Raw genomic sequence first — 17,934 nt, forward strand, 5'->3', positions numbered from 1 at the left:
CATCAATCAATCAATCAATCAATCAATCAATCAATCAATCAATCAATCAATCAATCAGTGGCTGGCTCAGGTGCAGCTCTTTAACTTACCTAAAAGGGAGGGCGGAGAGAAGACAAGGAAGGTGAATGAGGTGTTCCAATGTGAAATGCCGGAAACACAGAAACACAGACGACACACAACAAGAGGTGGCAATCTATTCATTAATTGCATTTAATCAATGAGCTCATTATCACTCATGCATTGTCCAACAGGTGTTGAAATAATGGGATTAAAAGGGGAGATCCCTTCAGAAAGACAGAAACAATAGCAAAGACAAAAAACACTTTTGGAATCTGCTTTTAGTCAACACATAAGGAAAGGGTGCACCGGTCCTGGAAATACTGCAATACCAGGTCAATGCGTGGAGTGGACAGAGCAAGCTCTATTTCCATCTCCCTGTTCTAAAAATCCATTTAATATATGGTCCCCAGATAGGGGACGTATCAGATATTAAACTGATAAGAACAGATACTACACTTGATCTTAGCCAAAAGGCCGAGAAGCGATAACCCGAACGGGCCGCGCGTTGCCCGAGCCTGCCCGATACTGCTGTTCAGCCCTTGCAGCGATTCAGCCTACTTCTAGGCAATTCCATGGGGCCCTGCAGGCTCACACACTCACAGCTACACGGGAGGTGAATAAAGGCCGGAGAGGAAGCCAGACAGGATTTGCTTCTTTTGCTTGCACCACAATGCAGTGCTGAAAGAGGAGGAATCTACATAAAAACGCCTTCCTGGCAACGCCCAAATGCCCTGCTGCCATGCAGATAAACACTGGCAGCGGCAGCAAGTGCATGCCCACAGCCACCCCTTGTTCCTTCACACCTTGTATCAGCTGTAATCCAGTCCAGTCCAGTGCTGCCTGCTGAGCAGCACTGACCAACACTGCCTGGGCCCAGGCTTTTATCTCTGAGGCCCCATTATGATGTCAGAAAGCTGGCTCTGGAATCCTGAGGGCTCCACTATGACACGTGCAAAGTTCCGTCTGAACTTTATATAAGACGGTGAGGCTCAGTCAGTCACTCAGTGTTGCCTGAGAGGGCAACACTGCAACAGCCGGCCGCCAGGCTGTCTTTTTTTTGCACAGCTAGTTGCCTCCAGGAGGCCACAAGAGGGAGACAAGGGACTGCAAAATGGAAAATAGGCATCCACCAACTTTACAGACAACTTCTCCTTGCTCCTACAACCTCCATCCTTGCACAGTTTGTTATTCTTCTAGGTAACATAGTAACAAATCCAAATTGCTGCTCTCTTTGTAGGCAAGCAAGGCTTTGTTGCAACTGCAATTCTTACTTCTTCTTGAAATGTAGGGACGACAGTACATTCCATCACATCCATCTAGTGTACACAGGTAGGTCCATTGTGGCGGGCAGGCGAGCGGGCGGGCTGCTTTATTGGCTGTTTGCTGTTCCCCTACTCCACTCCACTATTTGACTGTTGTGCTGCATCAATCAATCAATCAATCAATCAATCAATCAATCAATCAATCAATCAATCAATCAATCAGTGGCTGGCTCAGGTGCAGCTCTTTAACTTACCTAAAAGGGAGGGCGGAGAGAAGACAAGGAAGGTGAATGAGGTGTTCCAATGTGAAATGCCGGAAACACAGAAACACAGACGACACACAACAAGAGGTGGCAATCTATTCATTAATTGCATTTAATCAATGAGCTCATTATCACTCATGCATTGTCCAACAGGTGTTGAAATAATGGGATTAAAAGGGGAGATCCCTTCAGAAAGACAGAAACAATAGCAAAGACAAAAAACACTTTTGGAATCTGCTTTTAGTCAACACATAAGGAAAGGGTGCACCGGTCCTGGAAATACTGCAATACCAGGTCAATGCGTGGAGTGGACAGAGCAAGCTCTATTTCCATCTCCCTGTTCTAAAAATCCATTTAATATATGGTCCCCAGATAGGGGACGTATCAGATATTAAACTGATAAGAACAGATACTACACTTGATCTTAGCCAAAAGGCCGAGAAGCGATAACCCGAACGGGCCGCGCGTTGCCCGAGCCTGCCCGATACTGCTGTTCAGCCCTTGCAGCGATTCAGCCTACTTCTAGGCAATTCCATGGGGCCCTGCAGGCTCACACACTCACAGCTACACGGGAGGTGAATAAAGGCCGGAGAGGAAGCCAGACAGGATTTGCTTCTTTTGCTTGCACCACAATGCAGTGCTGAAAGAGGAGGAATCTACATAAAAACGCCTTCCTGGCAACGCCCAAATGCCCTGCTGCCATGCAGATAAACACTGGCAGCGGCAGCAAGTGCATGCCCACAGCCACCCCTTGTTCCTTCACACCTTGTATCAGCTGTAATCCAGTCCAGTCCAGTGCTGCCTGCTGAGCAGCACTGACCAACACTGCCTGGGCCCAGGCTTTTATCTCTGAGGCCCCATTATGATGTCAGAAAGCTGGCTCTGGAATCCTGAGGGCTCCACTATGACACGTGCAAAGTTCCGTCTGAACTTTATATAAGACGGTGAGGCTCAGTCAGTCACTCAGTGTTGCCTGAGAGGGCAACACTGCAACAGCCGGCCGCCAGGCTGTCTTTTTTTTGCACAGCTAGTTGCCTCCAGGAGGCCACAAGAGGGAGACAAGGGACTGCAAAATGGAAAATAGGCATCCACCAACTTTACAGACAACTTCTCCTTGCTCCTACAACCTCCATCCTTGCACAGTTTGTTATTCTTCTAGGTAACATAGTAACAAATCCAAATTGCTGCTCTCTTTGTAGGCAAGCAAGGCTTTGTTGCAACTGCAATTCTTACTTCTTCTTGAAATGTAGGGACGACAGTACATTCCATCACATCCATCTAGTGTACACAGGTAGGTCCATTGTGGCGGGCAGGCGAGCGGGCGGGCTGCTTTATTGGCTGTTTGCTGTTCCCCTACTCCACTCCACTATTTGACTGTTGTGCTGCATCAATCAATCAATCAATCAATCAATCAATCAATCAATCAATCAATCAATCAATCAATCAGTGGCTGGCTCAGGTGCAGCTCTTTAACTTACCTAAAAGGGAGGGCGGAGAGAAGACAAGGAAGGTGAATGAGGTGTTCCAATGTGAAATGCCGGAAACACAGAAACACAGACGACACACAACAAGAGGTGGCAATCTATTCATTAATTGCATTTAATCAATGAGCTCATTATCACTCATGCATTGTCCGGTGTTGAAATAATGGGATTAAAAGGGGAGATCCCTTCAGAAAGACAGAAACAATAGCAAAGACAAAAAACACTTTTGGAATCTGCTTTTAGTCAACACATAAGGAAAGGGTGCACCGGTCCTGGAAATACTGCAATACCAGGTCAATGCGTGGAGTGGACAGAGCAAGCTCTATTTCCATCTCCCTGTTCTAAAAATCCATTTAATATATGGTCCCCAGATAGGGGACGTATCAGATATTAAACTGATAAGAACAGATACTACACTTGATCTTAGCCAAAAGGCCGAGAAGCGATAACCCGAACGGGCCGCGCGTTGCCCGAGCCTGCCCGATACTGCTGTTCAGCCCTTGCAGCGATTCAGCCTACTTCTAGGCAATTCCATGGGGCCCTGCAGGCTCACACACTCACAGCTACACGGGAGGTGAATAAAGGCCGGAGAGGAAGCCAGACAGGATTTGCTTCTTTTGCTTGCACCACAATGCAGTGCTGAAAGAGGAGGAATCTACATAAAAACGCCTTCCTGGCAACGCCCAAATGCCCTGCTGCCATGCAGATAAACACTGGCAGCGGCAGCAAGTGCATGCCCACAGCCACCCCTTGTTCCTTCACACCTTGTATCAGCTGTAATCCAGTCCAGTCCAGTGCTGCCTGCTGAGCAGCACTGACCAACACTGCCTGGGCCCAGGCTTTTATCTCTGAGGCCCCATTATGATGTCAGAAAGCTGGCTCTGGAATCCTGAGGGCTCCACTATGACACGTGCAAAGTTCCGTCTGAACTTTATATAAGACGGTGAGGCTCAGTCAGTCACTCAGTGTTGCCTGAGAGGGCAACACTGCAACAGCCGGCCGCCAGGCTGTCTTTTTTTTGCACAGCTAGTTGCCTCCAGGAGGCCACAAGAGGGAGACAAGGGACTGCAAAATGGAAAATAGGCATCCACCAACTTTACAGACAACTTCTCCTTGCTCCTACAACCTCCATCCTTGCACAGTTTGTTATTCTTCTAGGTAACATAGTAACAAATCCAAATTGCTGCTCTCTTTGTAGGCAAGCAAGGCTTTGTTGCAACTGCAATTCTTACTTCTTCTTGAAATGTAGGGACGACAGTACATTCCATCACATCCATCTAGTGTACACAGGTAGGTCCATTGTGGCGGGCAGGCGAGCGGGCGGGCTGCTTTATTGGCTGTTTGCTGTTCCCCTACTCCACTCCACTATTTGACTGTTGTGCTGCATCAATCAATCAATCAATCAATCAATCAATCAATCAATCAATCAATCAATCAATCAGTGGCTGGCTCAGGTGCAGCTCTTTAACTTACCTAAAAGGGAGGGCGGAGAGAAGACAAGGAAGGTGAATGAGGTGTTCCAATGTGAAATGCCGGAAACACAGAAACACAGACGACACACAACAAGAGGTGGCAATCTATTCATTAATTGCATTTAATCAATGAGCTCATTATCACTCATGCATTGTCCAACAGGTGTTGAAATAATGGGATTAAAAGGGGAGATCCCTTCAGAAAGACAGAAACAATAGCAAAGACAAAAAACACTTTTGGAATCTGCTTTTAGTCAACACATAAGGAAAGGGTGCACCGGTCCTGGAAATACTGCAATACCAGGTCAATGCGTGGAGTGGACAGAGCAAGCTCTATTTCCATCTCCCTGTTCTAAAAATCCATTTAATATATGGTCCCCAGATAGGGGACGTATCAGATATTAAACTGATAAGAACAGATACTACACTTGATCTTAGCCAAAAGGCCGAGAAGCGATAACCCGAACGGGCCGCGCGTTGCCCGAGCCTGCCCGATACTGCTGTTCAGCCCTTGCAGCGATTCAGCCTACTTCTAGGCAATTCCATGGGGCCCTGCAGGCTCACACACTCACAGCTACACGGGAGGTGAATAAAGGCCGGAGAGGAAGCCAGACAGGATTTGCTTCTTTTGCTTGCACCACAATGCAGTGCTGAAAGAGGAGGAATCTACATAAAAACGCCTTCCTGGCAACGCCCAAATGCCCTGCTGCCATGCAGATAAACACTGGCAGCGGCAGCAAGTGCATGCCCACAGCCACCCCTTGTTCCTTCACACCTTGTATCAGCTGTAATCCAGTCCAGTCCAGTGCTGCCTGCTGAGCAGCACTGACCAACACTGCCTGGGCCCAGGCTTTTATCTCTGAGGCCCCATTATGATGTCAGAAAGCTGGCTCTGGAATCCTGAGGGCTCCACTATGACACGTGCAAAGTTCCGTCTGAACTTTATATAAGACGGTGAGGCTCAGTCAGTCACTCAGTGTTGCCTGAGAGGGCAACACTGCAACAGCCGGCCGCCAGGCTGTCTTTTTTTTGCACAGCTAGTTGCCTCCAGGAGGCCACAAGAGGGAGACAAGGGACTGCAAAATGGAAAATAGGCATCCACCAACTTTACAGACAACTTCTCCTTGCTCCTACAACCTCCATCCTTGCACAGTTTGTTATTCTTCTAGGTAACATAGTAACAAATCCAAATTGCTGCTCTCTTTGTAGGCAAGCAAGGCTTTGTTGCAACTGCAATTCTTACTTCTTCTTGAAATGTAGGGACGACAGTACATTCCATCACATCCATCTAGTGTACACAGGTAGGTCCATTGTGGCGGGCAGGCGAGCGGGCGGGCTGCTTTATTGGCTGTTTGCTGTTCCCCTACTCCACTCCACTATTTGACTGTTGTGCTGCAATCAATCAATCAATCAATCAATCAATCAATCAATCAATCAATCAATCAATCAATCAGTGGCTGGCTCAGGTGCAGCTCTTTAACTTACCTAAAAGGGAGGGCGGAGAGAAGACAAGGAAGGTGAATGAGGTGTTCCAATGTGAAATGCCGGAAACACAGAAACACAGACGACACACAACAAGAGGTGGCAATCTATTCATTAATTGCATTTAATCAATGAGCTCATTATCACTCATGCATTGTCCAACAGGTGTTGAAATAATGGGATTAAAAGGGGAGATCCCTTCAGAAAGACAGAAACAATAGCAAAGACAAAAAACACTTTTGGAATCTGCTTTTAGTCAACACATAAGGAAAGGGTGCACCGGTCCTGGAAATACTGCAATACCAGGTCAATGCGTGGAGTGGACAGAGCAAGCTCTATTTCCATCTCCCTGTTCTAAAAATCCATTTAATATATGGTCCCCAGATAGGGGACGTATCAGATATTAAACTGATAAGAACAGATACTACACTTGATCTTAGCCAAAAGGCCGAGAAGCGATAACCCGAACGGGCCGCGCGTTGCCCGAGCCTGCCCGATACTGCTGTTCAGCCCTTGCAGCGATTCAGCCTACTTCTAGGCAATTCCATGGGGCCCTGCAGGCTCACACACTCACAGCTACACGGGAGGTGAATAAAGGCCGGAGAGGAAGCCAGACAGGATTTGCTTCTTTTGCTTGCACCACAATGCAGTGCTGAAAGAGGAGGAATCTACATAAAAACGCCTTCCTGGCAACGCCCAAATGCCCTGCTGCCATGCAGATAAACACTGGCAGCGGCAGCAAGTGCATGCCCACAGCCACCCCTTGTTCCTTCACACCTTGTATCAGCTGTAATCCAGTCCAGTCCAGTGCTGCCTGCTGAGCAGCACTGACCAACACTGCCTGGGCCCAGGCTTTTATCTCTGAGGCCCCATTATGATGTCAGAAAGCTGGCTCTGGAATCCTGAGGGCTCCACTATGACACGTGCAAAGTTCCGTCTGAACTTTATATAAGACGGTGAGGCTCAGTCAGTCACTCAGTGTTGCCTGAGAGGGCAACACTGCAACAGCCGGCCGCCAGGCTGTCTTTTTTTTGCACAGCTAGTTGCCTCCAGGAGGCCACAAGAGGGAGACAAGGGACTGCAAAATGGAAAATAGGCATCCACCAACTTTACAGACAACTTCTCCTTGCTCCTACAACCTCCATCCTTGCACAGTTTGTTATTCTTCTAGGTAACATAGTAACAAATCCAAATTGCTGCTCTCTTTGTAGGCAAGCAAGGCTTTGTTGCAACTGCAATTCTTACTTCTTCTTGAAATGTAGGGACGACAGTACATTCCATCACATCCATCTAGTGTACACAGGTAGGTCCATTGTGGCGGGCAGGCGAGCGGGCGGGCTGCTTTATTGGCTGTTTGCTGTTCCCCTACTCCACTCCACTATTTGACTGTTGTGCTGCATCAATCAATCAATCAATCAATCAATCAATCAATCAATCAATCAATCAATCAGTGGCTGGCTCAGGTGCAGCTCTTTAACTTACCTAAAAGGGAGGGCGGAGAGAAGACAAGGAAGGTGAATGAGGTGTTCCAATGTGAAATGCCGGAAACACAGAAACACAGACGACACACAACAAGAGGTGGCAATCTATTCATTAATTGCATTTAATCAATGAGCTCATTATCACTCATGCATTGTCCAACAGGTGTTGAAATAATGGGATTAAAAGGGGAGATCCCTTCAGAAAGACAGAAACAATAGCAAAGACAAAAAACACTTTTGGAATCTGCTTTTAGTCAACACATAAGGAAAGGGTGCACCGGTCCTGGAAATACTGCAATACCAGGTCAATGCGTGGAGTGGACAGAGCAAGCTCTATTTCCATCTCCCTGTTCTAAAAATCCATTTAATATATGGTCCCCAGATAGGGGACGTATCAGATATTAAACTGATAAGAACAGATACTACACTTGATCTTAGCCAAAAGGCCGAGAAGCGATAACCCGAACGGGCCGCACGTTGCCCGAGCCTGCCCGATACTGCTGTTCAGCCCTTGCAGCGATTCAGCCTACTTCTAGGCAATTCCATGGGGCCCTGCAGGCTCACACACTCACAGCTACACGGGAGGTGAATAAGGCCGGAGAGGAAGCCAGACAGGATTTGCTTCTTTTGCTTGCACCACAATGCAGTGCTGAAAGAGGAGGAATCTACATAAAAACGCCTTCCTGGCAACGCCCAAATGCCCTGCTGCCATGCAGATAAACACTGGCAGCGGCAGCAAGTGCATGCCCACAGCCACCCCTTGTTCCTTCACACCTTGTATCAGCTGTAATCCAGTCCAGTCCAGTGCTGCCTGCTGAGCAGCACTGACCAACACTGCCTGGGCCCAGGCTTTTATCTCTGAGGCCCCATTATGATGTCAGAAAGCTGGCTCTGGAATCCTGAGGGCTCCACTATGACACGTGCAAAGTTCCGTCTGAACTTTATATAAGACGGTGAGGCTCAGTCAGTCACTCAGTGTTGCCTGAGAGGGCAACACTGCAACAGCCGGCCGCCAGGCTGTCTTTTTTTTGCACAGCTAGTTGCCTCCAGGAGGCCACAAGAGGGAGACAAGGGACTGCAAAATGGAAAATAGGCATCCACCAACTTTACAGACAACTTCTCCTTGCTCCTACAACCTCCATCCTTGCACAGTTTGTTATTCTTCTAGGTAACATAGTAACAAATCCAAATTGCTGCTCCTTTGTAGGCAAGCAAGGCTTTTGTTGCAACTGCAATTCTTACTTCTTCTTGAATGTAGGGATGACAGTACATTCCATCACATCCATCTAGTGTACACAGGTAGGTCCATTGTGGCGGGCAGGCGAGCGGGCGGGCTGCTTTATTGACTGTTTGCTGTTCCCCTACTCCACTCCACTATTTGACTGTTGTGCTGCATCAATCAATCAATCAATCAATCAATCAATCAATCAATCAATCAGTGGCTGGCTCAGGTGCAGCTCTTTAACTTACCTAAAAGGGAGGGCGGAGAGAAGACAAGGAAGGTGAATGAGGTGTTCCAATGTGAAATGCCGGAAACACAGAAACACAGACGACACACAACAAGAGGTGGCAATCTATTCATTAATTGCATTTAATCAATGAGCTCATTATCACTCATGCATTGTCCAACAGGTGTTGAAATAATGGGATTAAAAGGGGAGATCCCTTCAGAAAGACAGAAACAATAGCAAAGACAAAAAACACTTTTGGAATCTGCTTTTAGTCAACACATAAGGAAAGGGTGCACCGGTCCTGGAAATACTGCAATACCAGGTCAATGCGTGGAGTGGACAGAGCAAGCTCTATTTCCATCTCCCTGTTCTAAAAATCCATTTAATATATGGTCCCCAGATAGGGGACGTATCAGATATTAAACTGATAAGAACAGATACTACACTTGATCTTAGCCAAAAGGCCGAGAAGCGATAACCCGAACGGGCCGCGCGTTGCCCGAGCCTGCCCGATACTGCTGTTCAGCCCTTGCAGCGATTCAGCCTACTTCTAGGCAATTCCATGGGGCCCTGCAGGCTCACACACTCACAGCTACACGGGAGGTGAATAAAGGCCGGAGAGGAAGCCAGACAGGATTTGCTTCTTTTGCTTGCACCACAATGCAGTGCTGAAAGAGGAGGAATCTACATAAAAACGCCTTCCTGGCAACGCCCAAATGCCCTGCTGCCATGCAGATAAACACTGGCAGCGGCAGCAAGTGCATGCCCACAGCCACCCCTTGTTCCTTCACACCTTGTATCAGCTGTAATCCAGTCCAGTCCAGTGCTGCCTGCTGAGCAGCACTGACCAACACTGCCTGGGCCCAGGCTTTTATCTCTGAGGCCCCATTATGATGTCAGAAAGCTGGCTCTGGAATCCTGAGGGCTCCACTATGACACGTGCAAAGTTCCGTCTGAACTTTATATAAGACGGTGAGGCTCAGTCAGTCACTCAGTGTTGCCTGAGAGGGCAACACTGCAACAGCCGGCCGCCAGGCTGTCTTTTTTTTGCACAGCTAGTTGCCTCCAGGAGGCCACAAGAGGGAGACAAGGGACTGCAAAATGGAAAATAGGCATCCACCAACTTTACAGACAACTTCTCCTTGCTCCTACAACCTCCATCCTTGCACAGTTTGTTATTCTTCTAGGTAACATAGTAACAAATCCAAATTGCTGCTCTCTTTGTAGGCAAGCAAGGCTTTGTTGCAACTGCAATTCTTACTTCTTCTTGAAATGTAGGGACGACAGTACATTCCATCACATCCATCTAGTGTACACAGGTAGGTCCATTGTGGCGGGCAGGCGAGCGGGCGGGCTGCTTTATTGGCTGTTTGCTGTTCCCCTACTCCACTCCACTATTTGACTGTTGTGCTGCATCAATCAATCAATCAATCAATCAATCAATCAATCAATCAATCAATCAGTGGCTGGCTCAGGTGCAGCTCTTTAACTTACCTAAAAGGGAGGGCGGAGAGAAGACAAGGAAGGTGAATGAGGTGTTCCAATGTGAAATGCCGGAAACACAGAAACACAGACGACACACAACAAGAGGTGGCAATCTATTCATTAATTGCATTTAATCAATGAGCTCATTATCACTCATGCATTGTCCAACAGGTGTTGAAATAATGGGATTAAAAGGGGAGATCCCTTCAGAAAGACAGAAACAATAGCAAAGACAAAAAACACTTTTGGAATCTGCTTTTAGTCAACACATAAGGAAAGGGTGCACCGGTCCTGGAAATACTGCAATACCAGGTCAATGCGTGGAGTGGACAGAGCAAGCTCTATTTCCATCTCCCTGTTCTAAAAATCCATTTAATATATGGTCCCCAGATAGGGGACGTATCAGATATTAAACTGATAAGAACAGATACTACACTTGATCTTAGCCAAAAGGCCGAGAAGCGATAACCCGAACGGGCCGCGCGTTGCCCGAGCCTGCCCGATACTGCTGTTCAGCCCTTGCAGCGATTCAGCCTACTTCTAGGCAATTCCATGGGGCCCTGCAGGCTCACACACTCACAGCTACACGGGAGGTGAATAAAGGCCGGAGAGGAAGCCAGACAGGATTTGCTTCTTTTGCTTGCACCACAATGCAGTGCTGAAAGAGGAGGAATCTACATAAAAACGCCTTCCTGGCAACGCCCAAATGCCCTGCTGCCATGCAGATAAACACTGGCAGCGGCAGCAAGTGCATGCCCACAGCCACCCCTTGTTCCTTCACACCTTGTATCAGCTGTAATCCAGTCCAGTCCAGTGCTGCCTGCTGAGCAGCACTGACCAACACTGCCTGGGCCCAGGCTTTTATCTCTGAGGCCCCATTATGATGTCAGAAAGCTGGCTCTGGAATCCTGAGGGCTCCACTATGACACGTGCAAAGTTCCGTCTGAACTTTATATAAGACGGTGAGGCTCAGTCAGTCACTCAGTGTTGCCTGAGAGGGCAACACTGCAACAGCCGGCCGCCAGGCTGTCTTTTTTTTGCACAGCTAGTTGCCTCCAGGAGGCCACAAGAGGGAGACAAGGGACTGCAAAATGGAAAATAGGCATCCACCAACTTTACAGACAACTTCTCCTTGCTCCTACAACCTCCATCCTTGCACAGTTTGTTATTCTTCTAGGTAACATAGTAACAAATCCAAATTGCTGCTCTCTTTGTAGGCAAGCAAGGCTTTGTTGCAACTGCAATTCTTACTTCTTCTTGAAATGTAGGGACGACAGTACATTCCATCACATCCATCTAGTGTACACAGGTAGGTCCATTGTGGCGGGCAGGCGAGCGGGCGGGCTGCTTTATTGGCTGTTTGCTGTTCCCCTACTCCACTCCACTATTTGACTGTTGTGCTGCATCAATCAATCAATCAATCAATCAATCAATCAATCAATCAATCAATCAGTGGCTGGCTCAGGTGCAGCTCTTTAACTTACCTAAAAGGGAGGGCGGAGAGAAGACAAGGAAGGTGAATGAGGTGTTCCAATGTGAAATGCCGGAAACACAGAAACACAGACGACACACAACAAGAGGTGGCAATCTATTCATTAATTGCATTTAATCAATGAGCTCATTATCACTCATGCATTGTCCAACAGGTGTTGAAATAATGGGATTAAAAGGGGAGATCCCTTCAGAAAGACAGAAACAATAGCAAAGACAAAAAACACTTTTGGAATCTGCTTTTAGTCAACACATAAGGAAAGGGTGCACCGGTCCTGGAAATACTGCAATACCAGGTCAATGCGTGGAGTGGACAGAGCAAGCTCTATTTCCATCTCCCTGTTCTAAAAATCCATTTAATATATGGTCCCCAGATAGGGGACGTATCAGATATTAAACTGATAAGAACAGATACTACACTTGATCTTAGCCAAAAGGCCGAGAAGCGATAACCCGAACGGGCCGCGCGTTGCCCGAGCCTGCCCGATACTGCTGTTCAGCCCTTGCAGCGATTCAGCCTACTTCTAGGCAATTCCATGGGGCCCTGCAGGCTCACACACTCACAGCTACACGGGAGGTGAATAAAGGCCGGAGAGGAAGCCAGACAGGATTTGCTTCTTTTGCTTGCACCACAATGCAGTGCTGAAAGAGGAGGAATCTACATAAAAACGCCTTCCTGGCAACGCCCAAATGCCCTGCTGCCATGCAGATAAACACTGGCAGCGGCAGCAAGTGCATGCCCACAGCCACCCCTTGTTCCTTCACACCTTGTATCAGCTGTAATCCAGTCCAGTCCAGTGCTGCCTGCTGAGCAGCACTGACCAACACTGCCTGGGCCCAGGCTTTTATCTCTGAGGCCCCATTATGATGTCAGAAAGCTGGCTCTGGAATCCTGAGGGCTCCACTATGACACGTGCAAAGTTCCGTCTGAACTTTATATAAGACGGTGAGGCTCAGTCAGTCACTCAGTGTTGCCTGAGAGGGCAACACTGCAACAGCCGGCCGCCAGGCTGTCTTTTTTTTGCACAGCTAGTTGCCTCCAGGAGGCCACAAGAGGGAGACAAGGGACTGCAAAATGGAAAATAGGCATCCACCAACTTTACAGACAACTTCTCCTTGCTCCTACAACCTCCATCCTTGCACAGTTTGTTATTCTTCTAGGTAACATAGTAACAAATCCAAATTGCTGCTCTCTTTGTAGGCAAGCAAGGCTTTGTTGCAACTGCAATTCTTACTTCTTCTTGAAATGTAGGGACGACAGTACATTCCATCACATCCATCTAGTGTACACAGGTAGGTCCATTGTGGCGGGCAGGCGAGCGGGCGGGCTGCTTTATTGACTGTTTGCTGTTCCCCTACTCCACTCCACTATTTGACTGTTGTGCTGCATCAATCAATCAATCAATCAATCAATCAATCAATCAATCAATCAGTGGCTGGCTCAGGTGCAGCTCTTTAACTTACCTAAAAGGGAGGGCGGAGAGAAGACAAGGAAGGTGAATAAGGTGTTCCAATGTGAAATGCCGGAAACACAGAAACACAGACGACACACAACAAGAGGTGGCAATCTATTCATTAATTGCATTTAATCAATGAGCTCATTATCACTCATGCATTGTCCAACAGGTGTTGAAATAATGGGATTAAAAGGGGAGATCCCTTCAGAAAGACAGAAACAATAGCAAAGACAAAAAACACTTTTGGAATCTGCTTTTAGTCAACACATAAGGAAAGGGTGCACCGGTCCTGGAAATACTGCAATACCAGGTCAATGCGTGGAGTGGACAGAGCAAGCTCTATTTCCATCTCCCTGTTCTAAAAATCCATTTAATATATGGTCCCCAGATAGGGGACGTATCAGATATTAAACTGATAAGAACAGATACTACACTTGATCTTAGCCAAAAGGCCGAGAAGCGATAACCCGAACGGGCCGCGCGTTGCCCGAGCCTGCCCGATACTGCTGTTCAGCCCTTGCAGCGATTCAGCCTACTTCTAGGCAATTCCATGGGGCCCTGCAGGCTCACACACTCACAGCTACACGGGAGGTGAATAAAGGCCGGAGAGGAAGCCAGACAGGATTTGCTTCTTTTGCTTGCACCACAATGCAGTGCTGAAAGAGGAGGAATCTACATAAAAACGCCTTCCTGGCAACGCCCAAATGCCCTGCTGCCATGCAGATAAACACTGGCAGCGGCAGCAAGTGCATGCCCACAGCCACCCCTTGTTCCTTCACACCTTGTATCAGCTGTAATCCAGTCCAGTCCAGTGCTGCCTGCTGAGCAGCACTGACCAACACTGCCTGGGCCCAGGCTTTTATCTCTGAGGCCCCATTATGATGTCAGAAAGCTGGCTCTGGAATCCTGAGGGCTCCACTATGACACGTGCAAAGTTCCGTCTGAACTTTATATAAGACGGTGAGGCTCAGTCAGTCACTCAGTGTTGCCTGAGAGGGCAACACTGCAACAGCCGGCCGCCAGGCTGTCTTTTTTTTGCACAGCTAGTTGCCTCCAGGAGGCCACAAGAGGGAGACAAGGGACTGCAAAATGGAAAATAGGCATCCACCAACTTTACAGACAACTTCTCCTTGCTCCTACAACCTCCATCCTTGCACAGTTTGTTATTCTTCTAGGTAACATAGTAACAAATCCAAATTGCTGCTCTCTTTGTAGGCAAGCAAGGCTTTGTTGCAACTGCAATTCTTACTTCTTCTTGAAATGTAGGGACGACAGTACATTCCATCACATCCATCTAGTGTACACAGGTAGGTCCATTGTGGCGGGCAGGCGAGCGGGCGGGCTGCTTTATTGGCTGTTTGCTGTTCCCCTACTCCACTCCACTATTTGACTGTTGTGCTGCATCAATCAATCAATCAATCAATCAATCAATCAATCAATCAATCAATCAATCAATCAGTGGCTGGCTCAGGTGCAGCTCTTTAACTTACCTAAAAGGGAGGGCGGAGAGAAGACAAGGAAGGTGAATGAGGTGTTCCAATGTGAAATGCCGGAAACACAGAAACACAGACGACACACAACAAGAGGTGGCAATCTATTCATTAATTGCATTTAATCAATGATCTCATTATCACTCATGCATTGTCCAACAGGTGTTGAAATAATGGGATTAAAAGGGGAGATCCCTTCAGAAAGACAGAAACAATAGCAAAGACAAAAAACACTTTTGGAATCTGCTTTTAGTCAACACATAAGGAAAGGGTGCACCGGTCCTGGAAATACTGCAATACCAGGTCAATGCGTGGAGTGGACAGAGCAAGCTCTATTTCCATCTCCCTGTTCTAAAAATCCATTTAATATATGGTCCCCAGATAGGGGACGTATCAGATATTAAACTGATAAGAACAGATACTACACTTGATCTTAGCCAAAAGGCCGAGAAGCGATAACCCGAACGGGCCGCGCGTTGCCCGAGCCTGCCCGATACTGCTGTTCAGCCCTTGCAGCGATTCAGCCTACTTCTAGGCAATTCCATGGGGCCCTGCAGGCTCACACACTCACAGCTACACGGGAGGTGAATAAAGGCCGGAGAGGAAGCCAGACAGGATTTGCTTCTTTTGCTTGCACCACAATGCAGTGCTGAAAGAGGAGGAATCTACATAAAAACGCCTTCCTGGCAACGCCCAAATGCCCTGCTGCCATGCAGATAAACACTGGCAGCGGCAGCAAGTGCATGCCCACAGCCACCCCTTGTTCCTTCACACCTTGTATCAGCTGTAATCCAGTCCAGTCCAGTGCTGCCTGCTGAGCAGCACTGACCAACACTGCCTGGGCCCAGGCTTTTATCTCTGAGGCCCCATTATGATGTCAGAAAGCTGGCTCTGGAATCCTGAGGGCTCCACTATGACACGTGCAAAGTTCCGTCTGAACTTTATATAAGACGGTGAGGCTCAGTCAGTCACTCAGTGTTGCCTGAGAGGGCAACACTGCAACAGCCGGCCGCCAGGCTGTCTTTTTTTTGCACAGCTAGTTGCCTCCAGGAGGCCACAAGAGGGAGACAAGGGACTGCAAAATGGAAAATAGGCATCCACCAACTTTACAGACAACTTCTCCTTGCTCCTACAACCTCCATCCTTGCACAGTTTGTTATTCTTCTAGGTAACATAGTAACAAATCCAAATTGCTGCTCTCTTTGTAGGCAAGCAAGGCTTTGTTGCAACTGCAATTCTTACTTCTTCTTGAAATGTAGGGACGACAGTACATTCCATCACATCCATCTAGTGTACACAGGTAGGTCCATTGTGGCGGGCAGGCGAGCGGGCGGGCTGCTTTATTGGCTGTTTGCTGTTCCCCTACTCCACTCCACTATTTGACTGTTGTGCTGCATCAATCAATCAATCAATCAATCAATCAATCAATCAATCAATCAATCAATCAATCAGTGGCTGGCTCAGGTGCAGCTCTTTAACTTACCTAAAAGGGAGGGCGGAGAGAAGACAAGGAAGGTGAATGAGGTGTTCCAATGTGAAATGCCGGAAACACAGAAACACAGACGACACACAACAAGAGGTGGCAATCTATTCATTAATTGCATTTAATCAATGAGCTCATTATCACTCATGCATTGTCCAACAGGTGTTGAAATAATGGGATTAAAAGGGGAGATCCCTTCAGAAAGACAGAAACAATAGCAAAGACAAAAAACACTTTTGGAATCTGCTTTTAGTCAACACATAAGGAAAGGGTGCACCGGTCCTGGAAATACTGCAATACCAGGTCAATGCGTGGAGTGGACAGAGCAAGCTCTATTTCCATCTCCCTGTTCTAAAAATCCATTTAATATATGGTCCCCAGATAGGGGACGTATCAGATATTAAACTGATAAGAACAGATACTACACTTGATCTTAGCCAAAAGGCCGAGAAGCGATAACCCGAACGGGCCGCGCGTTGCCCGAGCCTGCCCGATACTGCTGTTCAGCCCTTGCAGCGATTCAGCCTACTTCTAGGCAATTCCATGGGGCCCTGCAGGCTCACACACTCACAGCTACACGGGAGGTGAATAAAGGCCGGAGAGGAAGCCAGACAGGATTTGCTTCTTTTGCTTGCACCACAATGCAGTGCTGAAAGAGGAGGAATCTACATAAAAACGCCTTCCTGGCAACGCCCAAATGCCCTGCTGCCATGCAGATAAACACTGGCAGCGGCAGCAAGTGCATGCCCACAGCCACCCCTTGTTCCTTCACACCTTGTATCAGCTGTAATCCAGTCCAGTCCAGTGCTGCCTGCTGAGCAGCACTGACCAACACTGCCTGGGCCCAGGCTTTTATCTCTGAGGCCCCATTATGATGTCAGAAAGCTGGCTCTGGAATCCTGAGGGCTCCACTATGACACGTGCAAAGTTCCGTCTGAACTTTATATAAGACGGTGAGGCTCAGTCAGTCACTCAGTGTTGCCTGAGAGGGCAACACTGCAACAGCCGGCCGCCAGGCTGTCTTTTTTTTGCACAGCTAGTTGCCTCCAGGAGGCCACAAGAGGGAGACAAGGGACTGCAAAATGGAAAATAGGCATCCACCAACTTTACAGACAACTTCTCCTTGCTCCTACAACCTCCATCCTTGCACAGTTTGTTATTCTTCTAGGTAACATAGTAACAAATCCAAATTGCTGCTCTCTTTGTAGGCAAGCAAGGCTTTGTTGCAACTGCAATTCTTACTTCTTCTTGAAATGTAGGGACGACAGTACATTCCATCACATCCATCTAGTGTACACAGGTAGGTCCATTGTGGCGGGCAGGCGAGCGGGCGGGCTGCTTTATTGGCTGTTTGCTGTTCCCCTACTCCACTCCACTATTTGACTGTTGTGCTGCATCAATCAATCAATCAATCAATCAATCAATCAATCAATCAATCAATCAGTGGCTGGCTCAGGTGCAGCTCTTTAACTTACCTAAAAGGGAGGGCGGAGAGAAGACAAGGAAGGTGAATGAGGTGTTCCAATGTGAAATGCCGGAAACACAGAAACACAGACGACACACAACAAGAGGT

The 17,934-nt window shown here is 47.7% G+C and overlaps 12 non-coding genes across 12 annotated transcripts; all 12 read right to left on the minus strand.

Annotated features, from left to right (window-relative positions):
- Positions 1-355: 355 nt before the first annotated feature.
- Positions 356-546, minus strand: LOC142691754 (U2 spliceosomal RNA). The gene has a single exon (XR_012860277.1). It is a non-coding gene; the product is annotated as a U2 spliceosomal RNA (small nuclear RNA).
- Positions 547-1,842: 1,296 nt separating this feature from the next.
- Positions 1,843-2,033, minus strand: LOC142691755 (U2 spliceosomal RNA). Its single transcript, XR_012860278.1, has one exon. It is a non-coding gene; the product is annotated as a U2 spliceosomal RNA (small nuclear RNA).
- Positions 2,034-3,325: 1,292 nt separating this feature from the next.
- Positions 3,326-3,516, minus strand: LOC142691756 (U2 spliceosomal RNA). Its single transcript, XR_012860279.1, has one exon. It is a non-coding gene; the product is annotated as a U2 spliceosomal RNA (small nuclear RNA).
- Positions 3,517-4,808: 1,292 nt separating this feature from the next.
- Positions 4,809-4,999, minus strand: LOC142691757 (U2 spliceosomal RNA). The gene has a single exon (XR_012860280.1). It is a non-coding gene; the product is annotated as a U2 spliceosomal RNA (small nuclear RNA).
- Positions 5,000-6,292: 1,293 nt separating this feature from the next.
- On the minus strand, positions 6,293-6,483 carry LOC142691758 (U2 spliceosomal RNA). Its single transcript, XR_012860281.1, has one exon. It is a non-coding gene; the product is annotated as a U2 spliceosomal RNA (small nuclear RNA).
- Positions 6,484-7,771: 1,288 nt separating this feature from the next.
- Positions 7,772-7,962, minus strand: LOC142691761 (U2 spliceosomal RNA). Its single transcript, XR_012860283.1, has one exon. It is a non-coding gene; the product is annotated as a U2 spliceosomal RNA (small nuclear RNA).
- Positions 7,963-9,240: 1,278 nt separating this feature from the next.
- LOC142691762 (U2 spliceosomal RNA) lies at positions 9,241-9,431 on the minus strand. Its single transcript, XR_012860284.1, has one exon. It is a non-coding gene; the product is annotated as a U2 spliceosomal RNA (small nuclear RNA).
- Positions 9,432-10,715: 1,284 nt separating this feature from the next.
- Positions 10,716-10,906, minus strand: LOC142691763 (U2 spliceosomal RNA). The gene has a single exon (XR_012860285.1). It is a non-coding gene; the product is annotated as a U2 spliceosomal RNA (small nuclear RNA).
- A 1,284-nt stretch (positions 10,907-12,190) lies between these two features.
- On the minus strand, positions 12,191-12,381 carry LOC142691764 (U2 spliceosomal RNA). The gene has a single exon (XR_012860286.1). It is a non-coding gene; the product is annotated as a U2 spliceosomal RNA (small nuclear RNA).
- Positions 12,382-13,661: 1,280 nt separating this feature from the next.
- On the minus strand, positions 13,662-13,852 carry LOC142691765 (U2 spliceosomal RNA). The gene has a single exon (XR_012860287.1). It is a non-coding gene; the product is annotated as a U2 spliceosomal RNA (small nuclear RNA).
- A 1,292-nt stretch (positions 13,853-15,144) lies between these two features.
- Positions 15,145-15,335, minus strand: LOC142691766 (U2 spliceosomal RNA). Its single transcript, XR_012860288.1, has one exon. It is a non-coding gene; the product is annotated as a U2 spliceosomal RNA (small nuclear RNA).
- A 1,292-nt stretch (positions 15,336-16,627) lies between these two features.
- On the minus strand, positions 16,628-16,818 carry LOC142691767 (U2 spliceosomal RNA). Its single transcript, XR_012860289.1, has one exon. It is a non-coding gene; the product is annotated as a U2 spliceosomal RNA (small nuclear RNA).
- Positions 16,819-17,934: the final 1,116 nt, after the last annotated feature.

This window comes from Rhinoderma darwinii (genome assembly GCF_050947455.1).
Source record: "Rhinoderma darwinii isolate aRhiDar2 chromosome 5 unlocalized genomic scaffold, aRhiDar2.hap1 SUPER_5_unloc_38, whole genome shotgun sequence".
Lineage (NCBI taxonomy): Eukaryota > Metazoa > Chordata > Amphibia > Anura > Rhinodermatidae > Rhinoderma > Rhinoderma darwinii.